This window comes from Capricornis sumatraensis, chromosome 9 (genome assembly GCF_032405125.1).
Source record: "Capricornis sumatraensis isolate serow.1 chromosome 9, serow.2, whole genome shotgun sequence".
Lineage (NCBI taxonomy): Eukaryota > Metazoa > Chordata > Mammalia > Artiodactyla > Bovidae > Capricornis > Capricornis sumatraensis.
This window is the reverse complement of record NC_091077.1, coordinates 27,432,661-27,447,463: the sequence shown is the minus strand read 5'-3', so window position 1 is coordinate 27,447,463 and position 14,803 is coordinate 27,432,661.

Below are 14,803 nucleotides of genomic sequence, written 5' to 3'. Positions count from 1 at the left end.
TTGCTGCTGGTCCAGTCACACAGCTGAGATTCTCCTTGTTTTAAGCACATTTTATATCCTTAGTTTTGCAATGTTTAAGAATGGAGTGGCCCTCCACAGTTCTGGGTCAGAGGGATACCTTGATCGGGTTCCATTCAGTCTCTCCTTGGTCCCTCCTAGGCTAGCTCTGGAGAATTTTCCTTCACACCAACATCCATCTTTTACCTGTCCAGGACCCTACGCTGGCTCCAGATATAAGGGTAGGGAAAACAAGTCCTGCTTAAGATCTTCTGAGCCATGGAAAGGGCCATCTCCAGTCTAGAAGGAAGGAACACAGATTTATGATGCTAGTGAGAGGAAGGCACTGGCCAAGTGAGGTCCTCACGTTAGAGAAAACAAGAGGATAATCACTATAGATTTTAGGCTCAGGTGACCAGTGATACCACAATTTTGGCTGACACCTAGGATAATGACTGATACCTGGCAAAGTTCCTTCCTAAGCTTTACAAGCATTGCTGTTTATAGTCTAAAACACTCAGTGTCTCAGAGAAAATTCGACTTTCCTGAGCTAAGTCTCCCATACATGAAGATGCTGGGGTTGATCTAGGCAAAGACATGGCTATAACTAGAGTGATGACCTCTATTGAGGTCCTGGCATTTTTGTTATTGCTGCTGTTACTATTCACATCATCTCATAGACCAGGCAGAATTCTCCTCCACATATTCATCTTCTTGCTGTTTTCATTCCAAAATTTTAAATCTACCTTGTCCAGGGAAATTATTCTTGATAATTAATCTAATATATGACTTCACTCTTCAAAAACAAAAAGGACTCCTAGGAAACAGAGGATCTATATTTTATTCATATTTAGTCCATAACCTTGGCCTTCACAGGCCCTCACATCCATGCACCAGTCCTTATTTTATATTAAAATGTAAAAATTTTGCCTTGAGGTTATTCTGAGCCACAGAGGACTTTGTACCTGCAAGCCTCCTGCCTGCATCTGGTTCCGCAGCCTTCCACACACTCCACTGCACGGGCCTTAAATCATCCAGCACACCCTGCTCTTGTACCTGCCAACATCATCCACTGTCTAAATGCAGCTAGCAGCTGTTTATTTACAATTAGATCTGCCAGCTGGAAAGCAAACATTCTCCGCTACCGAATCAATCAATGTTACAGGGAGAGAAAAAAAAATTAGGTACAGCATGAAATGGAGAACAGCAACATCACATTATATTGCAGCTGTCCTTGTGCAATGCCATTAGATGTTCTCAGCACCAAGAATTCATATGACTACAGTCTATGATCAGCTGTCTTCCAGGCACAGATTTGACATCTAAGAAATATTGCCTACCAGAAGTGAAGGTTTGGGCATTGGAAGCCCACAGCCACCATCTGATGTCATGAACAACACTGTCCTAAGGGGTTAGGTCTCTAGCATGGAATCAGGGCTTCTGCCCTAAATTACAATTATCATTTTTGTTTCCTCTTTTATTCAAGTAGTGATTACAACCGAACCATGCATATTGACACTGAACTTTCAAAATAATATATTACCATGTTGATTATTTGGGGGCACTTTCTCATTTTGGAAATCTCAAATAATGATGAGAAACTCTTCCTCCTTGTAAAGTGGTCCTGAATAAATAAATCCTTCCATTTCTATTGGTTTATGTATTTACTGATGTTCATGACCTTGATTTGAGTTTGGATGTTAATTTAAAAGGCATAGGTTAAAATACACTTGACTTATTTAGACCTTTGACTGTGTGGATCACAATAAACTGTGGAAAATTCTGAAAGAGATGGGAATACCAGACCACCTGACCTGCCTCTTGAGAAATCTGTATGCAGGTCAGGAAGCAACAGTTAGAACTGGACATGGAACAACAGGGTTCACAAACAGGAAAAGGAGTACATCAAGGCTGTATATTGTCACCCTGCTTATTTAATTGATATGCAGAGTACATCATGAGAAATGCAGGGCTGGATGAATCACAAGCTGGAATCAAGATTGCTGGGAGAAATATCAATAACCTCAGATATGCAGATGACACCACCCTTATGGCAGAAAGCAAAGAACTAAAGAGCCTCTTGATGAAAGTGAAAGAGGAGATGTTGGCTTAAAGCTCAACATTCAAAAAACTAATATCTCGGCATCCGGTCCCATCACTTCATGGCAAATAGACAGGGAAACAGTGGAAAGAGTGGTTGACTTTATTTTGGGGAGCTCCAAAATCACTGCAGATGGTGATTGCAGCCATGAAATTAAAAGACACTTACTCCTTAGAAGGAAAGTTATGATCAACCTAGACAGCATATTAAAAAGCAGAGACATTACTTTGTCAACAAAGGTCCGTCTAGTCAAGGCTATGGTTTTTCCAGTAGTCATGTATGGATGTGAGAGTTGGACTATAAAGAAAGCTGAGCACTGAAGAATTGATGCTTTTGAACTGTGGTGTTGGAGAAGACTCTTGAGAGTCCCTTGGACTGCAAGGAGATCCAACCAGTCCATCCTAAAGGAGATCAGCCCCGGGTGTTCACTGGAAGGACTGATCCTAAAGCTGAAACTCCAATACTTTGGCCACCTGATGTGAAGAGCTGACTCATTTGAAAAGACCCTGATGCTGGGAAAGATTGAGGGCGGGAGGAAAGGGGGACAACAGAGGATGAGATGGTTGGATGGCATCACCAACTCAATGGACATGAGTTTGGGTAAACTCCAGGAGTTTGGTGATGGACAGGGAAGCCTGGCATGCTGTGGTTCGTGGGTTCGCAAAGAGTCAGACACGACTGAGTGACTGAACTGAACTGAACTGATTTAGACCTCAAAATTAGTAAAAAGTAACAATTTAAAAGGAATATAACAACAAAAGCATAGCAATATGGTTTGTTTAAATTGGTGTTCAAATGGTGAGGCTCTTTATCTGCAGGAATTTTGTTTGGTTTATGCTGTCCCCATTTTTTTTTTTTTTTTTGGCTAGTAATTGATGGAGGGAAAAAGGCTACTAATTAAAAATTGGAGGGTCACTAAACATGAGATTCCAATACACAACCCAACATTTTTAACCCACAAAAATTACTTATGAATGCATTCATACTTTTCAGTACCCCCTAAAACTCACTGCAGTTTGAGTGTATAGCATTTACTTGAAATGCTATAAATATCCTTCTCTGGCCCTGGTATGATATGAATTGGAAGGTTTCCCCTCTCTATGTGCTCCTAATACAAAACTCAATTGCACTTGGTGTAAATGCAGAAACTGCAGAAAATGGATAGAAATGCTCTATCCACCAACTGCTTACTGGAAATGTACAGACAAGGCTGCTCCAGATCTCCTCTATCCTCATTAGAAAATACGCTGGCAGTAAACAGAAGCACAGCAAAACTCGGAGAGCTAAAGGAATCAGGAAAAGACAATGAAGATTTTAAGAAGGATAAATGAAACACTCCCAGTCGAGAAGTGGGAGTGGCCATGAGTAGACCCAGAGCCTTCATTCAGAGCTTCCTAAGTTCTATATCTGCAGGCCCAGATGCCACCCTTTTCATCTACCTCAATTCTAAAGCCACGGTCCACTTTTCTTACTGTCTGCTTCACTTAATGGGGCTTCCCAGGGTGCACAATGGTTAAGAATCCTCCTGCCAATGCAGGACTCACAAGAGACACAGGTTCAGTCTCTGGGTCAGGAAGATCTGCTGGAGGAGGAAATGGTAACCCACTCCAATATTCTTGCCTGGGAAATCCCATGGACAGAGGCTAGTGCTCCAAAGTATAGTATAAACACTGAGCTTTCCAGAGGACACAGAAGAGGACTTGGTTCAAAATTATAACCACATAGGTTGACCACGTATATAGGTAAACTTGGGGCTTCCCTGGTGGCTGAGATGGTAAAGAGTCTGCCTGCAAGGCAGGAGACCTGGGTTCAATCCCTAGGTTTGGAAAATCCCCTGGAGAAAGAAACAGCTACCCACTCCAGTGTTCTTGCCTGGAGAATTCCATGGACAGAGAAACCTGGCAGGCTACAGTCCACGGGGTTACAGAGAGTCGGACACAACTGAGTAACTAACACACAAACATAAACTTACAGAGGGGCCAGACTCATTTCCATACACCATGACATTCAAGTAACAGCATCATATTGGCTTGGATTATCTGGCTGAATGTAACAAAACAGGTTCTGGCTAACTTTAACAAAGAAAAAATTTTTTTCACTTTTTGGAAGGAAATGAGGTAGGTAGTTACATCAAATGGAAGGGTAAAATGAGCAACCAGATCTCAGGACAGATAAAACCCAGAGTAATGCTGGGAAACAATGTTCGGTCTCTTCAGAACTGCCAGAAGGATGAATCATATTTTTCATCTTAAGCCCTTCTGCTCAGGTTGAGATTCCCATGAAGACTGCATGGAGTGTGGGACAGGAAGGTTCCCAGTGCTGGAGGCCAGGCAGGCATCACAAGTGGCCATCCACCACAGCTGTAAATGGACGCACTTGTTCATGACACATTTAACACACAGCAATGGCATGAAACTCAAAGAAACAACATTATCTGGGTCAGCCCTTAAAAGCACAAGTCCATCAAACTGCTTTTCATTTCATGGCAAAAGACATTCGGCTCCAACACCCACATTTGGTGAATTTTATTCCTTTTAGAAATTTCTCGCTTCAGTATCTAACTTTCACAATGAAAATTGCCTGGCTTTCATTCTCCACTCGCTCATGAAGTAATTCTGATTAATTCTGTTCATCATGGAGAAAAGCAAGATAAAGCTATAGGGAAAGGGCTCAAAAAAGAAAAAAAAAAGCCATTTCAACCACATCAGTGCTGTCCAAGAGAACTTTCTGTGATGAAGGAAATGTATACCCGGATTGTCCAATATGCAAGCCACTGGCCATATATGGCTATTGACCATTTAACATGTAACTAGTAAGACTGAGAAAATTAATTGCATTTAATTTCAATTAATTTAAATACAAATCTAAATAACCAAATGTGGGTAGTAGCTACCATACTAGACAGTACAGAATAGATACATAATATTCAACAAATTCCTTGTTCTATTTATTTTGAATCGATGTAGCTTTTACATCCTGTCACATTCACATGTACCATGAATGTGGAGTATTAAAAGCCAAATTAAATATTTTTCTGGGAACCTATTGTATAAATATGACAAGAAAGTCACCTTGTGCCTAAACAACTTGCATCAGGTCACCCAAAACCAAAACCATCCCAGATAAATACACAAAGCTGCAGGAAGTTCTGAGTTCTCTTTCTCTCTCTGGGTTTCCCTAGGCATGTGACCCTGGGAAAGCTAGCTTTCTCTTTCTTGAAAGGAAAGGGCATAGACTAGATGGGTTCAGGTTCCTTTTCCAACACTAAAAGCCTTAATTTCTCTTTTCCTCTCACTAGAATCTAGAAGCTATAAGACATAGTTCAAGCTGGTAAGTGAGTAAAACTTGCCTGATGAGATCTGGAGCAAATTGAACAACATATGTCCCAGCAAGTCATGCAACAGGGAATGTTAGCCCATCATCTGGAGATTCTGGTTTCCAAAAAGACCCCAGAAATCCTTTATTGTTGGAGTCTAAAACTGTTTTTAAGAAAAATTTATGTGAGTTAAACAAATCCCATCCATGGGAAAGATGAGACATAGCTAAAAACCTGGAGCTCTCAAACTCGATCCCAGCAAACGACCCCCTGGTCCCCATGAACACACACTTCAGAATTTCTTCTCCACAGTCCCATATTGTTCTCTGTTTAAATGTTAATTTCCAAATTCCTCTCTTCTCGGTTCCAAACAGAATTTAAGTTAAAATACCAATTGTTAGATCAAGCCATGACACTGCTCTGATTGTGAAGGTGACTTTGTTTCTAATAACCAGAATAGAGGATAAAGTTGTAATATGTCAGTGATAACCAGCAGATGCTCCATCTCTCATTTATCATTTGTGATGCTATTAAGGGAATTCAAGTCTTCTTTGATTCATTAAATTTGTGTTTTACGGGAAATACATTCAACTCATTCTCAGACAAAAGCTCAAATAATTACCTTCTCAAAAATTTAACCTTTCCCTGAAGCAGTACATGTCAACGCCACAAATCTTACTGCAGTAAAGGAGCATAAACACCAGGTGGCAGCATTATATCATTAAAGACACTCAGACCTTGAAATTGAGGTACATTGATAAAATTTGTCTTGGCACATTTAAATCAGTCCTCCGGCCTTCTAGATCTCTTCTTAGCTGATAATTTATTTAGAATTTATTTTTTAATCGGTTATTACTGTTATTTGAAATTTATTATTATGGTGACTTAGCCATTAACCTGAAATAGGCCTTCAATTTTCGAAAGGTTCAGTTACCAACATCTTTGGTGTTAAATGATATAAAATCACATAAGGATAATTTTTTAATGAATTTGTTTTAAGCAATGCCTTTTATTAGCCTATTTGTTTTATAGATGCCTGGGAGTGATAAATGTTGCATTTTGGAAGGGAAAGTCTGGATGGTTAAGATTCGTGTTCTTGAATCCAAGTACTATATAGTCTAGGAGACAGCCTAGATGATAAGCAAAGAACCTGTTTTAAAATCCAAGAATTGCACTTCCATGTATTCTGGAAATGAAGCCTTAGTCAGATATCAACTATAATGCTTAAAACCTGCCCCCCAACGACTGAGAATCAGAGACTCTCTCATCCTCCCTGCCTTCATCCACACACGCTCCACTTTGTTTTCAGTCTGCCACTGGAAACTGCCTTCTCGAAATTCAAACAAAATGTTTATTTTTACCACACACACACAAAAAATTTGTGTATGGGTTTGTAAATAAAAGGATTTCCTAAATGACTCAGCAGTAAGAGAATCTGCCTGCCAATGCAGGAGATAACAAGAGATACGGGTTCTTTCTCTGGGTCCGGAAGATCCCCTGGAGGAGGGAATGGCCTCCCACTCCAGTATTCTTGCCTGGAGAATACCAGGGACAGAGGAGCCTGGCAGGCTACAGTCCACAGTGTGTCAAAGGGTCAGACATGACTGAAGCGACTGAGCACGCACGTGTAAATAGAAAGATATACATTATGCCATTTTCTACTTAACAATAATAATTCCTTAATATCATTGAATATCCAGAAAGTGTTCTAATTTTCCATTGTTTCCCTCAATTGAAATGTCCTCAATTAAAAAAAAAAAAGTAATTAGCATACCTTTTATGCTTCCTGTCCTTCTCCATATACAGTTACATCTGGCTGATGTCTCACACTTGGACTTGGGAATCCTTTGCTTCGAGGAACAGGGCCAATGCCAGAAGCAGGTGTTGCCTTAGGCTCTTTGACCCTGAGGACTCACTCCCAAAGTGACCCCTCCCAAAACAAAAGACAAATCTGCCCCATCTCCATTCTTAGAGGAGGCACAGAAGCAAATTCCTGGCAATTGTAGAATAGCCATTTTTATCCCTGATTCCAGAAATCATAGTTCAAAAATAATAGTCAACTCTAAAAGGACCCGGATACAAATGAGAAATATTTTAACTAGAAAGGGAAAACCATATCTCTTTTCTTCTTTTACTCTTTTCATTTAACAAGGCAAGAAACTAATACATTGAATCATTCATTTCATGCTAGTCCTACAAGGCCCTTAGAAAACCTTAAGGAAGTTATGAACTCTCTCTGCACCAAAAAAAAGTGGACATGCCCTAATGCAAAGAGTACATATTTTCTGAGGATTGAGGGATGGAGGGCCTACCCTTGGCCCCAGAGTAAGAACCCATGGTACTTTCAACCTCTCTGTGCTGTACACACAGGACAATACACATACACATTAAGCCAAGCAGACTGACAATCTGTCTCCTTAACCTAAATTCCAGTTCATAGCAGGTTTGTTTGTTGTCTGCTTGTCATTTTATTTTGTATTGTTCTATTTTTTCCACACAAAGCCTGTGGGAGAGCTGTAGTGTAACTGAGAGCCACACAGAAAACCACATTCAGGAAAGCAAGTCAGAAAGCCAGGGCAAAGGTCTAAACTCTCAGATTTTCTTGGTGGGTGAATAAATTGGGAAGTTTGGAAACCTACAAAGAGACTTCAAATTCTGCACATGCCTTGACCTGGCAATCCTACTTCTAGAAATTTATCCTAAGGAAATAATTGTGACTGTGCAGGTGATGGTACCCAAAGGGTAGTCATTAGAAGTAAACTGTCTGACAATGTTGAAAATGTTAAACCAACTATGGTACATCCATTACACAAAATAATATTCAGCCTTTTGCACTGACTTGATAAAGGTTAGTGATAATATTGAAATAGGTTTGCTATATTAATAAGTAGGAAAAGCAGATTCTAAAATAGTCTATGCTATATGGTTCTATTTTGATAACATATCCTGAAATGATATACACAAAATGGCTAATAAAGGATTGATGCTTCCAAATGATAGAATTATGGTTGGTTTTCTATTTTGTCCCTTTTTTTCCTTAGACTTTTATTTCTTCTTACCTGTATTTCTCTAAAGATAAATATTGTTTTTATAATGAAAAAAAGTTAACAAGTATGTTCCAGACATAAATACAGTCTGAGGATCCTTGCTTATTAAGGTCAAAGGCCCAAACAGACAGGGAATTTGGAAAGCAAGAGAGGCAGGCCCCTGTCAAGCATAAGCATCAATATGGAGACTGAAACCAAGGCAAACTCTACTCCAACACAGCAAGATTTCAAGGTACAGGCCAAGAAGGAGAAATCCCAAGAGGCACGGGTCATGTCAAGAACCAGAGATGCTGCAGGTAGAGAGGTGCAGTGGTATTGACACCTACCCATGGCCTTATTTTTTCCCTTCTCCTGAAGTGATTCTTGATATACAAACTCTCTTTATATAAAGCTAATAAGGAAATAAATCCAAGTTTCTAGAGCTTTATAAAAAGTGGCTCCCAAAGGAGAGGTTGGGATGAATTGAGAGAATGGCATGGAAATATATACATTACCATATGAAAAATAGATAACCAGTGGGAAGTTGCTGTATGACTGAGGCAACTCAAACTAGGGCTCTGTGACAGCCTAGAGGGGTGGGAGGGGGTGGGAGGTGGGAAGGGGGGTCAAGGGGGAGGGGACATATGAAAATTTATGATTGATTCATGTTGATATATGGCAAAAACCAACACAATACTGTAGAGCAATTATCCTCCAATTAAAAATCAATAATTTCTTTAAAGTGGCTCCCAAAGTCTTAGCCTGGGGAAAAGAAAATTTTTATTTTTGTATGCAAATCCCTGCCCAAGGCCAGAGAAAACTGCCATATGTAGAGGAGAGAATACAACACTTTCCCTGATAAATAAGATTAATAGCAAGTTCCAGTTTCTCTGTCAATGATATTTTTTTAAACGGGGCTTTGTTTCATATAAGAACATTTGAACCTGTTCCTTTGTAAGTCTGAGCACTTTTAACTCAGACACTTATTAAATTCCCAGAATAGGGCCTTTAGATTTGTGAATCTCAATTGATTTTTCGCCTATAATCCATGTCTCTAGTCTTATCTGCCTTTCGCAATGGGTTCAAATGCTCTAAGACTCCATGTCCAAAGCATGGATATCTGCAGAGGCCATCCACAAACCCATCAATAACACTCTTTAAAAAAAAAAAATCACGAATTCCTCATTTCCTTGACTTAGAGACTACCCCTTGTGCCAACATTAGCTAGAACCAAAAACTTAGTGTCATAGGTATAGTAATTTGATTTGCATTTTGAGCTCCCATTTTGTGAAGATGGCAAAAATTCAGTTCTTATTAATTTAGAATTATTTCTTTCTAACTGGTTGTATCTAAGTTTGGAGGAGTTTATATAAAGCCAAGGCCTCGGGACTTCCCTGGTGGCACAATGGGTAAGAATCTACCTGCCAATGCAGGAGAAATGGGTTTGATCCCTGGTCTGGGAAGATACCACATGCTGCAGAGCAGCTAAGCCTATGCACAACCACTGGGCCTGTGTGCCACAGCTTCTGAAGCCCAAGCACCTCGAGCCCGAGCTCCACAAGAGAAGTCACCACAGCGAGAAGCCTGCACACTGCAACGAAGAGTAGCCCCCGCTAGCCACAACTAGAGAAAGCCTGCACAAAAGCAGTGAAGACCCATCGCTCAGTTGTGTCCAACTCTTTGTGACCCCAAGGACTATTCAGTCCATGGAATTCTCCAGGCTAGAATATTGGAGTCGGTAGCCTTTCCCTTCTCCAAGGGATCTTCCCAACCCAGGGATCGAACCCAGGTCTTGCACATTGCAGGCAGATTCTTTATCAGCTGAGCCACAGGGGAAGCCCAAGAATACTGGAGTGGGTAGCCTATCCCTTCCCCAGCTAATCTTCCCAACCCAGGAATCAAATCAAGGTCTCCTGCATTGCAAGGGGATTCTTTACCAACTGAACTATCAGGGAAGCCCTAAACTAAGACTCATTGCAGACAAAAATAAAAATAAATATATTTTTTAAAAATCCTCTCTTAAAAAAAAAGAAAGCCAGGCCTTGAGAGGTTCTTGTATCATCAATCATGAAGGCATCCCCCAGGCTGCACCCAGCTGCCCCAAGGGCTGAGAGGATACCCACCCCCTAAATGCAAAGAAAGTGAGTCAAACTTTGCAGAAGTTCACTGACCTTGTGCCACTGCTTGTTCCCTCAAACTAAACATCAAATGGTCTATCCAAGTCTGATGAATTCCACGAGGGAGGGAATCTCTACCCTAGACAGAAAAAAAAAAAAAAACCATTCCATAGATTCCACAACTAGTATCTATCATGTTTTGTTTTGTTCTGTGGCCACACCACTTGTGGGATATCACTTCCCCCTCCAGGGACTGAACTTGGGCCCTTGGGCCTTGGTGCAGAGTCCTACCCACTGGACCAACCAGGGAATTCCCATTTCTATTGTTTTCTTTACCCAAGTATTTTTCCTTGATCTTTTTGTATCGAAAAGTTAGTTTTAACTCATCTTTATTCAACTGTCTGAAATCTTCCAATATTTTTTATGCTTGAACGGTTCTAAATTATACACTGTGGAGTAAAATTAATTTAGACTTAGCATGTACTTTATCTGACTTTATAAGTCACATTGGTAGGTATGCCATCTTCCCAAATGATATACTATCTCAAGGTTAACACTAGGATCTTTGCAGGACATTTCTGTGCCTCTGTTCCCCTGTCAATCTACACTGAAGTAGGTGTCCAATAACTGTGGGCCTTGCTATGATTCCTTTGCAATTAAAGATCTGTCTAGTCAAAGCTATGGTTTTTCCAGTAGTCACGTATGGATATGAGAGTTATACCATAAAGAAGGCTGAGTGCCGAAGAATTGATATTTTCAAATTGTGGTGCTGGAAAAGACTCTTGAGAGTCCCTTGGACTGCAAGGAGATCAAACCAACCCATCCTAAAGCAAGTCAACCCTGAATACTCATTGGAAGGACTGATGCTGAAGCTGAAGCTCTAATACTTTGGCCACCTGATGCAAAGAGCCATGTTGCAATGCATCTCATTCCAAAAGACACTGATGCTGGGAAAGACTGAGGGCAGGAGAAGGGGGTGAAAAAGGATGAAATGATTGGATGGCATCACTGACTCAATGGACATGAATTTGAGCAAACTCCAGGAGATGGTGAAGGACAGGGAAGTCTGGCATGCTGCAGTCCATGGGGTCACAAAGAGTGGGACACGACTTAGCGACTAAACAACAAGGCAGCAGCTGCGTACACTGTCCAGAGTGTGGGCTGTGGCCTCTGAGGACTGGGTTTCAACAGCAGCTCTGCCATGATTAACAGACAATCTTAGTGTTCTCCCTGCCTTAGTTTCCTCTTCTGAAGAATAAAGTAATAATAATATCTATCACACAGAGTTGTTTAGAGGATTTAATCATATAATGTATATCACACACAGAAAAGTATGCAGATACAAATATAGACCATTTTTAACATTTCCATGAAATCAAGTTATAAATCAGGCCTTTCTAAAGGGAACCATGCTTTCTCACACTACTCTACAGAAGTGCTACACACCTGTATAGCTTTCTTGGATTGGGTGTAAGAGATTGTGTTTATTTGTTCATTTGTACAAAGACTGGCATCAAACGACTAATGGCTAGGCCAGAAAAATTCCACTGAAACAAAAATTAACTACAAAGATGTAAACCTTTGTAATTAATCAAAATACTAATGTGACTGAAGTTCCATATAAATACACCAAACAAACCTCTAGTTCTGGAGATAAGTAAAACCTCATCCTAAGAAATCTTATCACCAACACTCACTTTCACTAGATGGCAATGCCCATATATACCAGGATATAAAATATTAAAAGACCCATGTGAAGGAAAAGACTATAGTTGCACATGCCTTCATTTAACAGTACACTCCACAGGGGAAAAAATACTCATGTATTTTATATGGAGTGTACCAGATAGGTAAGGAAGGCTTACTCTTTGACAAAGACCCTAAGGAATTATCATTTGCAAGGTATATTCCTTTGAAAATCTGGATACTAACTCTTTCTGGTTTGCAAGATACAATGTTGAGGTTTTTGTCTTCAGAAACCTCCTATGAGAGAGGAGCATAAAGATGGCGGAGGAATAGGACGGGAAGACCACTTTCTCCCTCACAAATTCCTCAAAAGAACATTTCAACGCTGAGCAAACTCCACAAAACAACCTCTGTAGGCTGGCAGAGGACAGCAGGCAACCAGAAAAGCAGACCATTGTCTTCAAAAACAGGTAGGAAAAAATATAAACGACGAAAAAGGAGACAAAGGAGGTGGGGAGGGAACTCCGTCCCGGGAAGGGAAGCCCGTCCCGGGAAGGGAATTTTAAGAAGAGAGGTTTCCAAACACCAGGAAACACTCTCCCTGCCGAGTCTGTGGCGAGTCTTGGAAACCCAGAGGGCAACATAACAGGAAGGAAAAATAAAGAAATAATTAAAACCAAGAGATTACAAGCCCAACAGTAACTCCCCCAGCGGAAAAGCAGCACAGACGCCTGCATCCGCCATTAGGAAGTGGGGGCAGGGCAGGGACGCGCGGGAGGCGCGGGCTGCAGTGCTTTGTAACAATCGGGCAGGAACGCCCCACGCACAACCAGAACGATCTAACTTGCGCTAGCAAACCAGACTGTGTGATAGCTACCGCACGAAAAGCTCGAACATAAGACACCGCCAGGACCGAGCACAGAACAAAGGACGGAACGGAAAAAGCTGGCTGCAGACCATCCCCCGCCGGGGACAGGCAGCCAGAGCCGTAAGGACTGGAAAGGGGCAATTGCAGACCCGGAGAGACTTTACTTACCTAACTGCAAGCGGGCTTCTTTGCTAAGACTTCTGGGGGTGCTGGACAGTCACAATCTGCCTCACGGGGGACGCCAGCGGTCCACCCAGAAAGTTGAGCAGCAGCGGCAGAAAAGGTGACAAGCTGCGGCGATCACGCTCGCCAAACTCCTGAGCTACTCGGACCTGGGAAGGGCACAAAGCGCAGTCCCAGCCAAATCTGTGCCTCTGAGGGCTGCCTGAGCGCCAAACCTGAGCGGCTTGGACCGGGAAGTGCACGCAGCCTAGGGCCGGCCCCAGACGGTTCCCGGCTGTGCATCGTAGAGCCGGAGCGGTTTGTGCGCCGTGAGAAGGGACAGGTCAAGCGGGGCTGTGACACTGTGAGCACACGACAGCGCTATTTGTCTGCGCCATTCCCCCTCCCCACAGCGCGACTGAACTAGTGAGCCTGAAAAACCAGCAAACGGAAGAAGTTAAACAGAGGGAACCACCTTGGAAGTGATCCCACACGGCCCAAAACATCAGAGAAGAGCCGGATGTATTTTTACTATTTTAAAAATCATTCCTTTTTTTTTTTTTTTCTTTTTTTTTCTTCTTTTTTTTTCTAACCGTTTTTTTTAATTGTTAAATCTTCTATTTCTCCTCTAATTTTTATTACTATAACCTATTATTACTATTTTAAAAAAAAAAAAAGACTTTTTTTTTTTTTTTAAGGCAAACACCATATATAGCCTTTGGATGGTTGTTGGTGGGGTTTTGTTTGTTTGTTTGTTTTGTTTTTTTTGTTTGCTTGTTTTTTTTTTTAATAATTCTTGGTTTTTTTTTCTTTCTTTCTTTCCTGCTTTTTCCTTCTGCTTCTTTTCTTTAATATTGTATTTTTGAAAATCCAACCTCTACTCTAGATTCTTAACCTTTGCTCTTAGGTTTTTGTTGTCAATTATGTTCATTTAAAAACCCAAACTTCACTACCCAAGTTTACCTGAGAGCAAGATTACTGGCTTGACCACTCTCTTCTCCTATGGACTCTCCTTTTTCTCCACCAGGTGGCCTCTGTCTCTTTTCTCCCCCATCTCTTCTCTATCCAACTCTGTGAATCTCTGTGTGTTCCAGACAGTGGAGAACACCTAAGGAACTGGTTACTGGCAGGATTTGTCTCTCTCCTTCTCATTCCTCTCTCTTATCCTCCTGGTCACCTCTGTCTACTTCTTCCCTCTCCTCTTCCCTGTATAACTCCGTAAATACCTGAGCGGGCCAGACTATAGAGCGCACATAAGGAAGTGACTACTGCCTAGCTTGCTCTCTCCTCTTTTGATCTCACCGCATCTCATTCCAGTTACCTCTAACTACCCCCTCCATCTTCTCTTCTCCTTGTAACTCAGTGAACCTCTCTGAGTGTCCCTCAATGTGGAGAAACTTTTCATCTTTAACCTAGATGTTTTATCATCGGTGCTGTATAGATGGAGAAGTCTAGAGGCTACTGTAAAAACTGAAGACCAGAAGCAGGAGGCTTAAATACAAAGCCTGAAAACATTAGAGAACTCTTGAA